At 45.9% G+C, this 17,444-nt stretch overlaps 1 protein-coding gene across 4 annotated transcripts in view; it reads left to right on the top strand.

Moving 5' to 3' along the window:
* Positions 1 to 7,715: 7,715 nt before the first annotated feature.
* LOC137423686 (sterile alpha motif domain-containing protein 9-like) overlaps positions 7,716 to 17,444 on the top strand; it is an 85,578-nt gene continuing 75,849 nt past the window's right edge. For 2 of the 4 annotated variants that reach the window (XR_013622800.1, XM_078773875.1), the window contains exon 1: positions 7,716 to 7,862. The gene's annotated coding sequence lies outside the window, so the exon portion shown is untranslated. The remainder of the gene's footprint in view (positions 7,863 to 17,444) is intronic. The other 2 variants (XM_078773876.1, XM_078773877.1) reach the window with 2 other exon arrangements.

Here is a 17,444-nt window from a genome sequence, read left to right as displayed (position 1 = left end):
AAGAAGCGGTGAGATTTACCAGAAGGTCCGGACACAGTCTTCAACCTGCGAATTAATAAACCACACGAAACGGAATTTATGGTACAAAAATAAACACGTTTATTTTACGGAACCCGAGAACAATGGACATGCCGGTAAATAAATGTCCTAAATTGGGACGTCCCCACACCAGACTTGAACACACAGACAAATACAAATAGGAGAATTAACGAAAATAACCGTTGTGTTTGTGAGTGCGGGCTTATCTCTGTCTGGCAGTCAGGAATCGTTCGGCCGTTCAGGCTCGGTCAGGCTCCGGTGTTGCCGTGAAGTAGGCATCCCCATGCCCCCGTTCACCAGGCCTCGATGCGTCCTTGTTCGCGCTCCATCAGGCCTCACCGAGCACCTCGCTCGCGCCTGGCTCGTCACGCTTCAGCGGCGAGCCTCGCCCGTATGCGCATCGTTCGCACGCGAACGCAGGGAAGGAGAATCGTCAGCGCTCCATCTCTCCACCGTCTTTTGAACTCCTCGTTCCTCCACCAAAGTCCAAAGGCAAGAGAAGGTCCAGCGCAAAGGGACAGTCCAAAGCAAGAGGGCAAAGGGAAGAGACAAAATGCCGGCGAGCGAGAGGTTTTACTGGCCATCTCGTGACGTCAGCCCTCCTCCCCTCCAACCAGTGCGTCGCTTCTTGGACGTCTTTCGCGCCCTCCTCTCTGATTGGCCGAGCGCCTTTGGTGTTACGTCATCGTGTGGCACGTCCTTTACCTTCCTTACTCTCCAATCAGCGACCTGCTTGTTACTCGCCCCTCCCCTGGCCAATCACGAGCTCTCCTGGGCGTGGCTATTTCCTGTCTGTGCGATGTTTGTCTTCCATGCCACCGTAGTGTGCGGTCGCTTCTGGTCTGTTCCTCGAGTCGGGTTTGATTATGAGAGGGAAGTTAATTAGTGTGTATGCGCTAATGGGCCTAACTAATGTATATGAGTGCATTGCCATACGGGACACCGGAATGATCACAGAGGGGCCAACATACAATGGAATTCTATCTTTATGCCCTAATTCTAGGTTAACAAGCCCCGCCCCCTCGTGGCGAGGACACATATCCAACTTATCCGACATACGGGCTAGACAGAACTTATTACAGGTGAGGATTCCTATCACGACAGCCAGAGCATAATACCTACGCAGATCTACCTGATTCCATATATATGCCCCCAACCCAAAATTCATAACATTGTCCTAACAATTCATAACAAAATTAATGATAATCGCATATTGTTAATGTTATCACAAAACAAATATTAATCTTATTATAACAGAGCAAACGTATATGGTTATGTCGTTATGTTTATATGCGACGAAAAAGTCTTCTTCTTCTTCAAATAAAATTAACACCCTCTTAATTATGTTTAGACTGCTGAGACCCTCAGACCTTTGATGACCCTTTAATTCCCCCTAGACCCTTAAGACCACCAAGACCCCAGAAGACCCAAAAAACCCTGAAGACCCAAAAAGAAGACCCAAAATACCCTGAAGACCCAAAAATAAGACCCCAAAGACACCCCGAAGACCCAAAACACCCTGAAGCCCCAAAACACCCCGAAGACCCAAAACACCCCGAAGACCCAAAACACCCCGAAGACCCAAAACACCATGAAGACCCAAAACACCCCGAAGACCCAAAACACCCCGAAGACCCAAAACACCCCGAAGACCCAAAACACCACGAAGACCCAAAACACCACGAAGACCCAAAACACCACGAAGACCCAAAACACCCCGAAGACCAAAAACACCCCAAAGACCCAAAACACCCCGAAGACCCAAAACACCCCGAAGACCCAAAACACCCCGAAGACCCAAAACACCCCGAAGACCCAAAACACCCCGAAGACCCAAAACACCCCGAAGACTCAAAACACCCCGAAGACCCAAAACACCCCGAAGACCCAAAACACCTCGAAGACCCAAAACACCCCGAAGACCCAAAACACCCCGAAGACCCAAAACACCCCGAAGACCCAAAACACCCCGAAGACCCAAAACACCCCGAAGACCCAAAACACCCCGAAGACCCAAAACTCCATGAAGACCAAAAACACCATGAAGACCCAAAAATAAGACCCAAATTACCCTGAAGACCCAAAAGACACCCCGAAGACCCAAAAGACACCCCGAAGACCCAAAACACCCCGAAGACCCAAAACACCACGAAGACCCAAAACACCACAAAGACCCAAAACACCCCGAAGACCCAAAACACCCCGAAGACCCAAAACACCCCGAAGACCCAAAACACCCCGAAGACCCAAAACACCCCGAAGACCCAAAACACCCCAAAGACCCAAAACTCCATGAAGACCCAAAACACCATGAAGACCCAAAAATAAGACCCAAAATACCCTGAAGACCCACACCCCGAAGACCCAAAAGACACCCCGAAGACCCAAAAGACACCCCGAAGACCCAAAACACCCCGAAGACCCAAAACACCACGAAGACCCAAAACACCCAGAAGACCCAAAACACCCCGAAGACCCAAAACACCACGAAGACCGAAAACACCACGAAGACCCAAAACACCACAAGGACCCAAAACACCCCGAAGACCCAAAACACCCCGAAGACCCAAAACACCCCGAAGACCCAAAACACCCCAAAGACCCAAAACACCCCAAAGACCCAAAACACCCCGAAGACCCAAAACACCCCGAAGACCCAAAACACCCCGAAGACCCAAAACACCCCGAAGACCCAAAACACCCCGAAGACCCAAAACACCCCGAAGACTCAAAACACCCCGAAGACCCAAAACACCCCGAAGACCCAAAACACCCAGGAAGACCCAAAACACCACGAAAACCCAAAACACCCCGAAGACCCAAAACACCCCGAAGACCCAAAACACCCCGAAGACCCAAAACATCCCGAAGACCCAAAACACCCCGAAGACCCAATACACCACGAAGACCCAAAACACACCGAAGACCCAAAACACCCCAAAGACCCAAAACACCCCGAAGACCCAAAACACCCCGAAGACCCAAAATACCCCGAAGACCCAAAAATAAGACCCAAAATACCCTGAAGACCCAAAAGACACCCCAAAGACCCAAAACACCCCGAAGCCCCAAAACACCCCGAAGACCCAAAACACCCCGAAGACCCAAAACACCCCGAAGCCCCAAAACACCCCGAAGACCCAAAACACCACGAAGACCCAAAACACCACGAAGACCCAAAACACCCCGAAGACCCAAAACACCCCGAAGACCCAATACACCCCGAAGACCCAAAACACCCCGAAGACCCAAAACACCCCGAAGACCCAATACACCCCGAAGACCCAAAACACCCCGAAGACCCAAAACTCCATGAAGACCCAAAACACCATGAAGAGCCAAAAATAAGACCCAAAATACCCTGAAGACCCAAAAGACACCCCGAAGACCCAAAAGACACCCCGAAGACCCAAAAGACACCCCGAAGACCCAAAAGACACCCCGAAGACCCAAAAGACACCCCGAAGACCCAAAACACCCCGAAGACCAAAAAAACCCCGAAGACCCAAAACACCTCGAAGACCCAAAACACCCCGAAGACCCAAAACACCACGAAGACCCAAAACACCACGAAGACCCAAAACACCCCGAAGACCCAAAACACCCCGAAGACCCAAAACACCCCGAAGACCCAAAACACCCCGAAGACCCAAAACACCCCGAAGACCCAAAACACCCCGAAGACCCAAAACACCCCGAAGACCAAAAACACCCCGAAGACCCAAAACACCCCGAAGACCCAAAACACCCCGAAGACCCAAAACACCCTGAAGACTCAAAACACCCCGAAGACCCAAAACACCCCGAAGACCCAAAACACCCCGAAGACCCAAAACACCCAGGAAGACCCAAAACACCCCGAAGACCCAAAACACCCCGAAGACCCAAAACACCCCGAAGACCCAAAACACCCCGAAGACCCAAAACACCCCGAAGACCCAAAACACCCCGAAGACCCAAAACACCCCGAAGACCCAAAACACCCCGAAGACCCAAAACACTCCGAAGACCCAAAACACCCAGAAGACCCAAAACACCCCGAAGACCCAAAACACCCTGAAGACCCAAAACACCCCGAAGACCCAAAACACCCCAAAGACCCAAAACTCCATGAAGACCCAAAACACCCTCAAGACCCAAAACACCATGAAGACCCAAAACACCATGAAGACCCAAAACACCCTGAAGACCCAAAAGACCCTGAAGACCCAAAAGACCCCAAAGACCCAAAACACCCTTAAGGCCCAGAGGATCCAAAATATCCTGAAGAACCAAATGGCGAAGAAGACACAAAAGACCCCGAAGACCCAAAAAGACCTTAAAGACCCAGAGGAACCAAAATACCCTTAATCCCCAAAATACCCTGAAGACACCGAAGACACCAAAGACCCTGAATACCCCGAAGACCCAAAACACCCCAAATACCCTTAAAGGCCCAGAGGATCCAAAAGACCCTGAAGACCCAAATGACCCTGAAAACCCAAATGACCCCGAAGACCCAAATGACCCTGAAGACCCAAAACACCATGAAGACCCAAAAGACACCAAAATGGTCAAAGATGCCGAACCCTCTGAAACTACACGTGGTGAGGCGCGAGCAGAGCGCGTCGAGTCACACTAGTACTAATAATGACCCACTTCCCCAAGGCGTTTTTCCTGCAGTGATAATGTGTATAAATAGTGTCCTGTGGTTTGGCTCAGTTAACAACGAGCATCACCACCGATGGAACCGAGCTTTCATGGAGGGGTTTATCCAATCGATGGCGGATCATACACGAGACGGAATGAACAATGCCGCTTACCTTCATGGTCCGATGTCTTCAACCTGGAAATTAATAAATCAAACCAAACACGGAATTTAAAATGTACAACAAATAAATATTTATTACGGAACCCGAGAACAATGGAAACACGATGGAAGAAACTAAATCCTAAATTGGGACGTCCCCACACCAGAGTTCAGAAACGAAACAATGGGAGATGGTGAATAAAATTAATGTCTCGTCATGTTGTGGAATGTGGTGCGTCTTATCTGTCTCAGTAGTCGGTGCCCTGCTTGTTGCTCGCCCCTCCACTGGCCAATCACTAGTTCTCCTGGGCGTGGCTCCCAGTCTGCCTGGCACGATGTTCGTCTTCCATGGTGTACCACTGCACGGTCGGTGCCTGCTTGTCTTTCCGGTCAGTTCTTATGGTCAGTCATTGTAAGGGGGGGAATTTAACTAATGTGTGCACTAAGGGCCTATCTAATGTCTACAAGAGTGCGTTGCCATGAGGGACACAGGTATGATCACCAGGTCTGACACACAGGGGAATTGTCTTAGTCCAGAGAACTATTTATCAGGCCCCATTCCTCGTAATGGGGACGAAGACACACCTTGATCCGACAATCCGGGCTAAACACAGAACTTATTACAGGTGAGATTCTCTAGCACGACAGCCAGAGACCTACCTATGCAGATCTACCTAAATCTAGATATTCCCCTTTACCCCAAATTAATAACAATAGCTTATCTATCTATAATTCCAGTAATCTCTGTGTGTGTGTGTGTGTGTCTGTCTGTGTGTGTGTTTGTTTGTCTGTGACCGCTGTTTCTCGACAACCACGGGTCCGATATACTTGAAACTTGCCAGGTATATTGCTGGGGACCCGAGGATGTGCCTTTTCAAGGTTTCATATTAATCGGACAATTACTTACCGAGCGATGTCCAAAAAACGATTCAACCAATCAGAGAGCAGCGAACTAGCGCGTGTGCCGAACGTGGCGGACACACTCTGCCTCGGATGGCACATTTGAGAGCGTATTCATTTATTTCACGTTTGCAAACTATGTTGGCGCTATGTTGGCGTTAAACGATGTTTTAAAACTAATAAAAACGAATTTGCGATTCATTCGCTTTCCTGCGCGTTTGTGTACGCGATGGCGATTTCTTTACCAAACTCCGGAAGCCGTTCGCTTTGGACCGAACCATTTCATGTAAATAGAGGGGGGGGTTCTGTGGTCGTTGCGAATGGACCAAACCATTCATGTAAATAGAGGGGGGGGATTGTCACTGTACTCGCAAGCCGTTCGCCGTTCGCTTTGGCGTTGCGAATGGACCAAACCATTTCATGTAAATAGAGGGGGGGGATATAATTTTAGATAGATATATAGTACGGGCATATATATAGTACGGGCATGCCCTAGTATTTATAATGGCATTTCCGTGGGAGCAACGGTTTCTACAGGAAGTAAAAATATTATAAACCACAAACACGTATGCTTAGCTTTTTAAACAGTCGTTAATGCTCTTTATAACACTAAATGAAGAAATTTGGAGGAATCCTGACATCCATGAAGAAAGGTTTACTTACAGAACTGAGCAAAGATCTACTGTACTCTATATAACCCACAAATGTTGGGTTAATAACAATCATGGCCCTTTCTGTCGCTACCGTGGCATTTTTCCTCGTGAACATTTGAAACTAGCTCCTGCTGTTTAATACGAAACTGAAAGGGAGGAAGACCGAGGTGTTCTCATTTACCAAGCAGCTAGCTTGTGCTTGCCAAGAATGCAATGCTTGCTCGAATGCTTAAACCACTGGGCGATCTCTCCACAAGAAACTTGGTAAATGAACACACCCAATGTTCTTGAGACCCGACCATAGATCGACTGTAATCTATATACCCCAAAGAGGAATGGCCCTTCTTGCCGCTCCTGTAGTGAGCGGGTGTACTAGTCTCTGAAATGCAGCTTTTGTCAGCACCAAAAGGGAATAGTTTCAGAGGATTTAGTTGCTCCCAGTTCATTTGGGATGAAGTCAAACAGCTGCCCAGAAGCAATTTCCTCCATCCGGGAATAATAAATTTCTGCATCTAATGATGCGATCCACTGTCTGCAATATCACTGGTGTTCTCCTCTTTTGTATAGAGACAATAACAGGGGATATGGCAATGCCCTTCAGCAACCATTACATTCCTACTGAGTGTGAAGATAAACCCGTTCATCTTGTTTTCGGAATTCAGCATTTCACAGCCACATATCTCTTCAAAAAGTTAATTCTAGCTTTGTGCATTTCACAGATCCTTCCTGGCCTTAGTGTACAGTATTTGCTTTCATATGGATACAAGATACAATTTGTCTCGGTATAGAGATTACAATTCCATGGCTATTTCACCACAAAAAAGGGCTCTCGGTAGCTGCGATTTTGAATCGATGTCATCCAGAAGTCTCTTCATTTTGAATACACTATGTCGTTTTGGTGACAATTGATTTGTGGTGCAGTTCATTCTCCATTAAGCCTTTTAAAATACCCAGAACCGGCAAATGATTACATATCGAGTAGGTTTCAGGAGAGTTTTCCATGAGTGAATGCCCCGAAAAGACAAGAGTTATGTCATTACCTTCTGCGGTACAGTGAGCAATACACCTGTTTTATTCAAGCTTGTTTGGGGCGATTCTCACGATCTACCTCTTTGCAGTACTGCTGCTCCAGTACCTGCAAAATAACATGCGTATCTCAAAAGGAAATGTGGTGAGATGAAAGGCATTGAAACAATGTCAGACGTAGATTTCAAACACGTCACATATCGGCATAATCAGTTAACTTATAAACAAATATTTGTTACCCTGTTTTTAACTATGCACACATATATTTAAGGGGCGTTGGCAGATGTTTCCTTGTACGTCTGAAGTCCACACACACCCATCTGAAGTCTACCCAGCGCCAGCAGAACACAGCGCATGCTGCCCTGGAAGCACAAACAAGCTTCGGTGTGTGGTGAAATCAACACGGAGTTTGCATGGGAAAGATGTATGGTTGATGGTCAAGCCTCAATTTCTGGGTGAGTAATGAACTCTTAACTCTAATTGCACTGGAGGTGGGTTTGTGAGCCCTCCCCTTACCCCCCCACCCCATCGACATTTTTCGCAACCACTGGGGATTTCAAATTCTTCTCTCATGACTTTTTTCTCTCAGGTCTTGAGCATATTTGGATACGACAAATGTCCAAATGGCACTTGCCGTTCAGGTGCCACGTGACAATGTCCTAAAACCCGCAATTTTTGCATATAGTCAGGCAGCTTAGGACCGGATTTGAGATGGATATAGATGTTCTGGACAAAAGCGCCAATTTTTACCTTCGCAAAAGCGGAAGGTTATGTTTTGATCGCTGTGTATTTATTTGTATGTCTGTGTGTGTGTGTGTGTGTGTGTATGTTATTCGCATAACTCAAAAAGTATTCAACCGAATTGCATGAAATTTGGTGGGATGATTGGTTATTATACGGGACACATTTGATTAGATTTTGGGAGCAATCGGGTCAAAGGTCAAGGTCAAGAAAAGGTCAAAATCGTATTTTTACCATAGCGCGGTCAATTTTTATCCAATTGGCATGCAACTAATGCCAAAATGTTCAGAATTCAATGCCCGATCTTGTTATATACGACATGACCCAGTGAAGACATTACCCTTGTTAGCGGTTGGGGGTCAAAGGTCAGGGGGGTCACGACCTTGCAAAATGTGCGTTTTTTGTCATAACTCGGTCAATTCTTATCCGATTTGCATGAAATCAGCACCAAACTGTTCACTGTTCTGTTCCCTACACTCCCATGCCAAGTACAGAACAGTAGCTGCGGCGAAGGTATGCGCTCTACCGAGTGCCCGTTCTAGTTTCTTATATGTTACCGTTACCATAGCTTTCCATTTTTGATATGAACCACTTCCTCCGAATACATTATGGCGGCCATCTTAGATTTTCAAGAAGGCTGCCATGTAAAAACCGAAATCTATCAATATCTCAGCTTCTAAGCCACTCAGGATCGCAATCCTGGTCTCTAAACATACATTTTCTGGGACAAGGAATACAACGATACCATTTAGAAAAGGAACAGACGATTTTTATTCACACAAAAAAAAACTGAACATAAAACTTGTAAAAAAAAAAAACGGAATATTGTTGATGTAGCCATAGTCACTGAAAATACTGCAAAAAAAAAAAAAAGTATTCGGAGGAAGTGGTTCCTACCAAAAATGGAAAGCTAAAGCTATGGGTCGCATGTGGGGAAAATTTTGCGCTTTTGTCCAGAATGTCCACATCCATTTGCTGAGCTGCTTGACTAAAATGTTTATGTACAACAAACATGTTACATGCATTAAGTGCAAATTATTTGGCCTCTAATTTCTTCTGAGTGTTTCAGTCTATTGTGTAAGACATTTTCAACAAGTGTTACGCCTAGGTCCCCCGTCGGTGAAGTGATGCGAGTTGACAAAGTGGAAGACGCAAGACGGCCATCTTGGATTTTGACGTGGCAACCCAATTTTCAATAGCGTTCTTCCTTATGCATAGATACACCCACACACCAGATTAGAAGTTAGTAGTTCGTTTATTTTTCAAGATATTTCGCTCACAAGGTTCAGACATATATATGGTGGTGGCCATCTTGGATTTTGACGTGGCGACCCAATTTTCAATAGCGTTCTTCCTTATGCGTAGATACACCCACACACCAGATTAGAAGTTAGTAGTTCGTTTATTTTTCAATATATTTCGCTCACAAGGTTCAGACATATATATGGTGGTGGCCATCTTGGATTTTGACGTGGCGACCCAATTTTCAATAGCGTTCTTCCTTATGCTTAGCAACACCCACACACCAGATTAGAAGTTGGTAGTTCGTTTATTTTTCAACATATTTCGCTCACAAGGTACAGACATACATGGCGTCAGACATACATGGTGGCGGCCATCTTGGATTTTGACGTGGGTTGCACCCACACACCAAATTAGAATTCGGTCCTTCGCTTACGTATGCACGCACGCACGCACGCACGCCCGCAAGCACGTCTGCACGCACGGACGGACGCACACACGGACGGAGGGGAAAACCATAGTCCCCCTTTCGCTCCACGGTGCGACGGGGGACAAACAAGCTTGATACAAATGCAAACTCTCAGTCACAGAGGTGAAAGGAAAAACTGGGCAAGAAGTAGAAATGGAACAACAACAGAAAATAGAGCATACTACAACAGTGAAAGGAGTTGTGGAGTAATCGATCCACTGAAAACACAAGATAAAGAACCACGAAGGGTTTTGTACACTTTGCAAACTGTAATAAGGGAGAACGTTTTTTACATATAAGGATACTGTACAATCTCTCCACACATGAAGAATAGCTGAAAAGCACACATATCAACACCTCCACCACCAAAGGTGAACTGAGATTATGTTTTCACACTTGATGGTTTTTTGTTTGTTTGTGAGCACTGAGCAACTTTTGAACTTATTCGATTTTGTGGAAGAACTGATTCGATTTTGGTGAAGGTCCAAATCCGGATCCGGATATAAGAATTTTTTAATTATTAATATCTCAAATGATATCTCAAAATAATTGTGGACGAGTTATGACAAAACTAGGGTGATGAGTTGGTTAGGTGGCAAGAACAAGCCGATTAAATTTGGTTTGGGTCCGAATCCAGATCTGGCCTATCACTGCGATAGCCTGGTGGAGGTATGCACTCTACCCAGGGCCCTTCTGGATAAAAATGCTTCTGTTGCAGTCACAGCAAACATATAATCCATGCGAGTTCTGGTCATTTGGTGAGGCCGATTTGACGGGCAATTGCATGCGTTTCCTGGTACGTGGAGCATGCCCCACCCAGGGAGGCAACATAGTGAGATTGGTTACGGTTAGTGATGAAAGTGTCCTGTCAAAGTCATTTTGCTTCAACATTCATACAAGAACTAGTGGGAATCCCACGTGCATGGACGTCTTCATTTATATGTTGCACATTCAGTTTTACAAACTGGTTACTGACAATTTATCAGATACACAAATGATGTAATCTACACAATGTATTGACTCCTGATAACATGTGAATGCATGTGCGTGCACATGGGAAATACAGTTTGAAATGTGTGATCACATCTCATGTAAAATGTAACTTCAAGAGCTCAAATCGTCTCCCTCCCACATCACGCACACTGCACCAGGGAGTAGATCACCCACAGGGGAGTGGGTCACACACACACACACACGGGGGAGTGGGTCATGCACGCACAGGGGAGTGGGTCATGCACACACAGGGGAGTGAGTCACGTACACACGGGGGAGTGGGTCACACACACACGTGGGGATGGGTCACAAACACACACACACACACACGGGAGAGTCACACACACACATGGGGGGGGGGGAGTGGGTCACACACACACACACACACACACACACTCACACGTGGGGGTGTGTCACACACACACACGGGGGAGTCACACACACACGGGGGAGTGGGTCACACACACACACACACACACACACACACACACACACACTGGGGGGAGAGGGTCACACGCGCACACACACACACACACACAATGGGGGGGGGGGGGGGAGTGGGTCACACACACACACACTCGCACATGGGGGAGTGGGTCACACACACACTCGCACATGGGGGGGTGGGTCACACACACACACACACACACACACACAAGGGGGGAAGTGGGTCAAACACACAAACACACACACGGAGGGGGGGGGGGGGGAGGGTCGCACACACACACTTACACACAGGCAGAGGAGTGGGTAACACTCGCACACGGGAGAGTGAGCCACACACACACACACACACACATGGGGGAGTGGGTCACACACACACACACACACACACACACACACACACACACACACACGAGTGGGCCCCACACACACACACACACACACACACACCTGTATGTGGCACGTCATCATCATGTGGCACGTCCTTTACCTTCCTTACTCTCCAATCAGCGACCTGCTTGTTACTCGCCCCTCCCCTGGCCAATCACGAGCTCTCCAGGGCGTGGCTATTTCCTGTCTGTGCGATGTTTGTCTTCCATGCCACCGTAGTGTGCGGTCGCTTCCGGTCTGTTCCTCGAGTCGGGTTTGATTATGAGAGGGAAGTTAATTAGTGTGTATGCGCTAATGGGCCTAGCTAATGTATATGAGTGCATTGCCATACGGGACACCGGAATGATCACAGAGGGGACAACATACAATGGAATTATATCTTTATGCCCTAATTCTAGTTAACAAGCCCCACCCCCTTGTGGCGAGGACACATATCCAACATACGGGCTAGACAGAACTTATTACAGGCGAGGATTCCTATCACGACAGCCAGAGCATAATACCTACGCAGATCTACCTGATTCTATATATGCCCCAACCCAAAATTCAAAACAATGTCATAACAATTCATAACAAAATTAAAGATGAACATATGTCACCCACAGGGTGAACCGTATCTTGCCATTTGACCTTGACCTTAATAATTTCGTATGGTGAATAGTATGTCTTCATGACCAACGCACATGAAATATTGAAAGATTTTGATGAGAACTGAGGAAATAATTTTTTCATGAAAATTCCGTTTTTTCGTCATGACGTCATCAAATGACGTCATAGCGTCAAACTGTTTACAGATCTGGGAAGCACTCATCAAGGGCATTCATATGAGGTATTACTCGATATGGTACCTACGATTTCAAAATTTGACCTTGGGGTCAATAATTTTCGACCTCCAGCGCTAACCATGAAGGTCAAGGCCGATCGCCACCAAAAACTAATCAGCTGAGCGCCGGACCATATACTAGATTCCCATGAAGTTTGGAGACGATCCGATCAAAGTTACTCAAAAAATAAGGGTTTCAACATTTGACCTTGGGGTCAATAATTTTCGACCTCCAGCGCTAACCATGAAGGTCAAGGCCGATCGCCACCAAAAACTAATCAGCTGAGCGCCGGACCATATACTAGATTCCCATGAAGTTTGGAGACGATCCGATCAAAGTTACTCAAAAAATAAGGGTTTCGTCGACCTCCATGATTGACCACAAAGTGACCTTGACCTTTGACCTTGACCTTCAAAATTTTGTGTGCTGAAGGGTATCTCTATAGGACTCTGATATGCGAAGTTACAGGAGTTTCCAATAATAACTGTGGTCTACAGAGTGATCTAAACGTGAAAAAAAATGATTAACCACAAACAAAAAAACAAAAAAATAAACATATGTCACCCACAGGGTGAACCGTATCTTGCCAAGTGACCTTGACCTTTGACCTTGACCTTCATAATTTTGTGTGCTAAAGGGTATCTCTAAAAGACTCTGATATGCGAACTTACAAGAGTTTCCAAAGGGAACTGTGCTCTACAGAGTGACCTAAACAATGCGAACTAAAGCAATACAATATACATGAAAAGTGCAGTTTTTTCGTCATAACGCCGTCAAATGACGTCACATTGTCAAACTAGTTATATGTTTGGAAAGCACTCAACAAGGGCTTCAATTTGAGGTACTACTCGATATGGTAACTGAAACTTGAAAATTTTACCTTTTGGTCAAAATTGAATGACCTTCAAAATGACCTTGAAGGTCAAGGCCGATCGACACCAAAAACTAATCAGCTGAGCGCCATACCACACCCTATATACCCACCAAGTTTGGAGATCATAAGATCAAAGTTACTCAAAAAATAAGGGTTTCGTTGACCTCCATGATTGACCCAATTGAATGACCTTCAAAATGACCTTGAAGGTCAAGGCCGATCGACACCAAAAACTAATCAGCTGAGCGCCATACCACACCCTATATACCCACCAAGTTTGGAGATCATAAGATCAAAGTTACTCAAAAAATAAGGGTTTAGTTGACCTCCATGATTGACCGCAAAGTGACCTTGACCTTTGACCTTGACCTTCAAAATTTTGTGTGCTGAAGGGTATCTCTATAGGACTCTGATATGCGAAGTTACAGGAGTTTCCAATAATAACTGTGGTAAATATGGTAACTGAAACTTGAAAATTTTACCTTTTGGTCAAAATTGAATGACCTTCAAAATGACCTTGAAGGTCAAGGCCGATCGACACCAAAAACTAATCAGCTGAGCGCCATACCACACCCTATATACCCACCAAGCTTGGAGATCATAAGATCAAAGTTACTCAAAAAATAAGGGTTTCGTTGACCTCCATGATTGACCCAATTGAATGACCTTCAAAATGACCTTGAAGGTCAAGGCCGATCGCCACCAAAAACTAATCAGCTGAGCGCCGGACCATATACTAGATTCCCATGAAGTTTGGAGACGATCCGCTCAAAGTTACTCAAAAAATAAGGGTTTCGTTGACCTCCATGATTGACCGCAAAGTGACCTTGACCTTTGACCTTGACCTTAATAATTTCGTATGGTGAATAGTATGTCTTCATGACCAACGCACATGAAATATTGAAAGATTTTGATGAGAACTGAGGAAATAATTTTTTCATGAAAATTCCGTTTTTTCATCATGACGTCATCAAATGACGTCATAGCGTCAAACTGTTTACAGATCTGGGAAGCACTCATCAAGGGCATTCATATGAGGTATTACTCGATATGGTAACTGAAACTTGAAAATTTTACCTTTTGGTCAAAATTGAATGACCTTCAAAATGACCTTGAAGGTCAAGGCCGATCGACACCAAAAACTAATCAACTGAGCGCCATACCACACCCTATATACCCACCAAGTTTGGAGATCATAAGATCAAAGTTACTCAAAAAATAAGGGTTTCGTAATTTGACCTTGGGGTCAATAATTTTCGACCTCCAGCGCTAACCATGAAGGTCAAGGCCGATCGCCACCAAAAACTAATCAGCTGAGCGCCGGACCATATACTAGATTCCCATGAAGTTTGGAGACGATCCGATGAAAGTTACTCAAAAAATAAGGGTTTCGTCGACCTCCATGATTGACCACAAAGTGACCTTGACCTTTGACCTTGACCTTCAAAATTTTGTGTGCTGAAGGGTATCTCTATAGGACTCTGATATGCGAAGTTACATGTGAACATATGCGAAGATATGGTACCTACGATTTCAACATTTGACCTTGGGGTCAATAATTTTCGACCTCCAGCGCTAACCATGAAGGTCAATGCCGATCGCCACCAAAAACTAATCAGCTGAGCGCCGGACCATATACTAGATTCCCATGAAGTTTGGAGACGATCCGATCAAAGTTACTCAAAAAATAAGGGTTTCAACATTTGACCTTGGGGTCAATAATTTTCGACCTCCAGCGCTAACCATGAAGGTCAAGGCCGATCGCCACCAAAAACTAATCAGCTGAGCGCCGGACCATATACTAGATTCCCATGAAGTTTGGAGACGATCCGATCAAAGTTACTCAAAAAATAAGGGTTTCGTCGACCTCCATGATTGACCACAAAGTGACCTTGACCTTTGACCTTGACCTTCAAAATTTTGTGTGCTGAAGGGTATCTCTATAGGACTCTGATGTGCGAAGTTACAGGAGTTTCCAATAATAACTGTGGTCTACAGAGTGATCTAAACGTGAAAAAAAATGATTAACCACAAACAAAAAAACAAAAAAACAAACAAAAAAACAAACAAAAAAACAAACATACAAGCTGACTAATACATCTTGCAAAAACTTCGTTTTGGCAAGATAACAAACAAAAAAACAAACATACAAGCTGACTAATACATCTTGCAAAAACTTCGTTTTGGCAAGATAATAATCGCATATTGTTAATGTTATTACAAAACAAATATTAATCTTATTATAACAGAGCAAACGTATATGGTTATGTCGTTATGTTTTTTGCGACGAAAAGTCTTCTTCCTCTTCAAATAAAATTAACACCCTTGTAGCGGTTGCCGCTGAACATACACAATCGCCTTCCACCTGCCGAGGACGCAACCACGGAGCGATCGCTGTGCCGGGCTCGCCCAGACCGCCCGGAGACGCTCAGTCTCGCCTTTCCCGGGCATGCCCGGACTCGCCTTTCCCGGGCTCGCCCGGCCCGTCCGTCCGGCGACACCCAGTCTCGCCGTTCCCGGGCATGTCCAGACTCGCCCAGGTCTCCCAGACATGCCCAGTCGCGCCTTTTAAGGGCAAACGCTCCGGCATGAGATATTCGAGTGCTTGTATATAATGCTGCCTGATAAACGGGCTTTTCAGAGTACCCGAGTTGATTTGATGCAATAAAGAAACTCCGACGAATTCCAGCTTTTTGTCGCGTCCATTCTTTCGATTCGAGTTGGAGCACAGCTCCTTCACCCTCTTAATAAAGTTTAGACTGCTGAGACCCCTCAGACCTTTGATGACCCTTTAATTCCCCCAAGACCCTTAAGACCACCAAGACCCCAGAAGACCCAAAATACCCTGAAGACCCAAAAATAAGATCCAAAATACCCTGAAGACCCAAAAATAAGACCCAAAAGACACCCCGAAGACCCAAAAGACATCCCGAAGACCCAAAAGACACCCCGAAGACCCAAAACACCCCGAAGACCGAAAACACTCCGAAGACCCAAAACACCCCGAAGACCCAAAACACACCGAAGACCCAAAACACCCCGAAGCCCCAAAACACCCCGAAGACCCAAAACACCCCGAAGACCCAAAACACCCCGAAGACCCAAAACACCCCGAAGACCCAAAACACCCCGAAGACCCAAAACACCCCGAAGACCCAAAACACCCCGAAGACCCAAAACACCCCGAAGCCCCAAAATACCCCGAAGACCCAAAATACCCCGAAGACCCAAAACTCCATGAAGACCCAAAACACCCTGAAGACCCAAAACACCATGAAGACCCAAAACACCCTGAAGACCCAAAAGACCCAAAAGACCCCAAAGACCTTAAAGACCCAGAGGAACCAAAAGACCCTTAATTCACAAAATCCCCTGAAGACACCGAAGACCCAAAAGACCCTTAATCCCCAGAAGACACCGAAGACCCAAAAGACCCCGAAGACCGAAAATACACTGAAGACCCAAAATACCCCAAATACCCAAAAGACCCCGAGGACCGAAAACACCCTGAAGCCACCAGAGACCCTTGAATACCCTTTAGACCCCAAATACCCTTAAATACTCCAAAGAACCAAAATACCCCAAAGACTCTTAAAGACCCAGAGGAAACAAAATACCCTGAAGACCCAAAAGCCCCTGAAGACACCAAAGACCCTGAATACCCCGAAGACCCAAAACACCCCAAATACCCTTAAAGGTCCAGAGGATCCAAAAGACCCTGAAGACCCAAATGACCCTGAAAACCCAAATGACCCCGAAGACCCAAATGACCCTGAAGACCCAAAACACCATGAAGACCCAAAAGACACCAAAATGGTCAAAGATGCCGAACCCTCTGAAACTACACGTGGTGAGGCGCGAGCAGAGCGCGTCGAGTCACACTAGTACTAATAATGACCCACTTCCCCAAGGCGTTTTTCCTGCAGTGATAATGTGTATAAATAGTGTCCTGTGGTTTGGCTCAGTTAACAACGAGCATCACCACCGATGGAACCGAGCTTTCATGGAGGGGTTTATCCAATCGATGGCGGATCATACACGAGACGGAATGAACAATACC

Source organism: Myxine glutinosa, chromosome 3 (assembly GCF_964187855.1).
Source record: "Myxine glutinosa chromosome 3, kmMyxGlut1.1, whole genome shotgun sequence".
NCBI classification, from domain to species: domain Eukaryota; kingdom Metazoa; phylum Chordata; class Myxini; order Myxiniformes; family Myxinidae; genus Myxine; species Myxine glutinosa.
The sequence above is the reverse complement of the archived record's forward strand: the minus strand, read 5'-3'. Positions and strand labels throughout refer to the sequence as shown.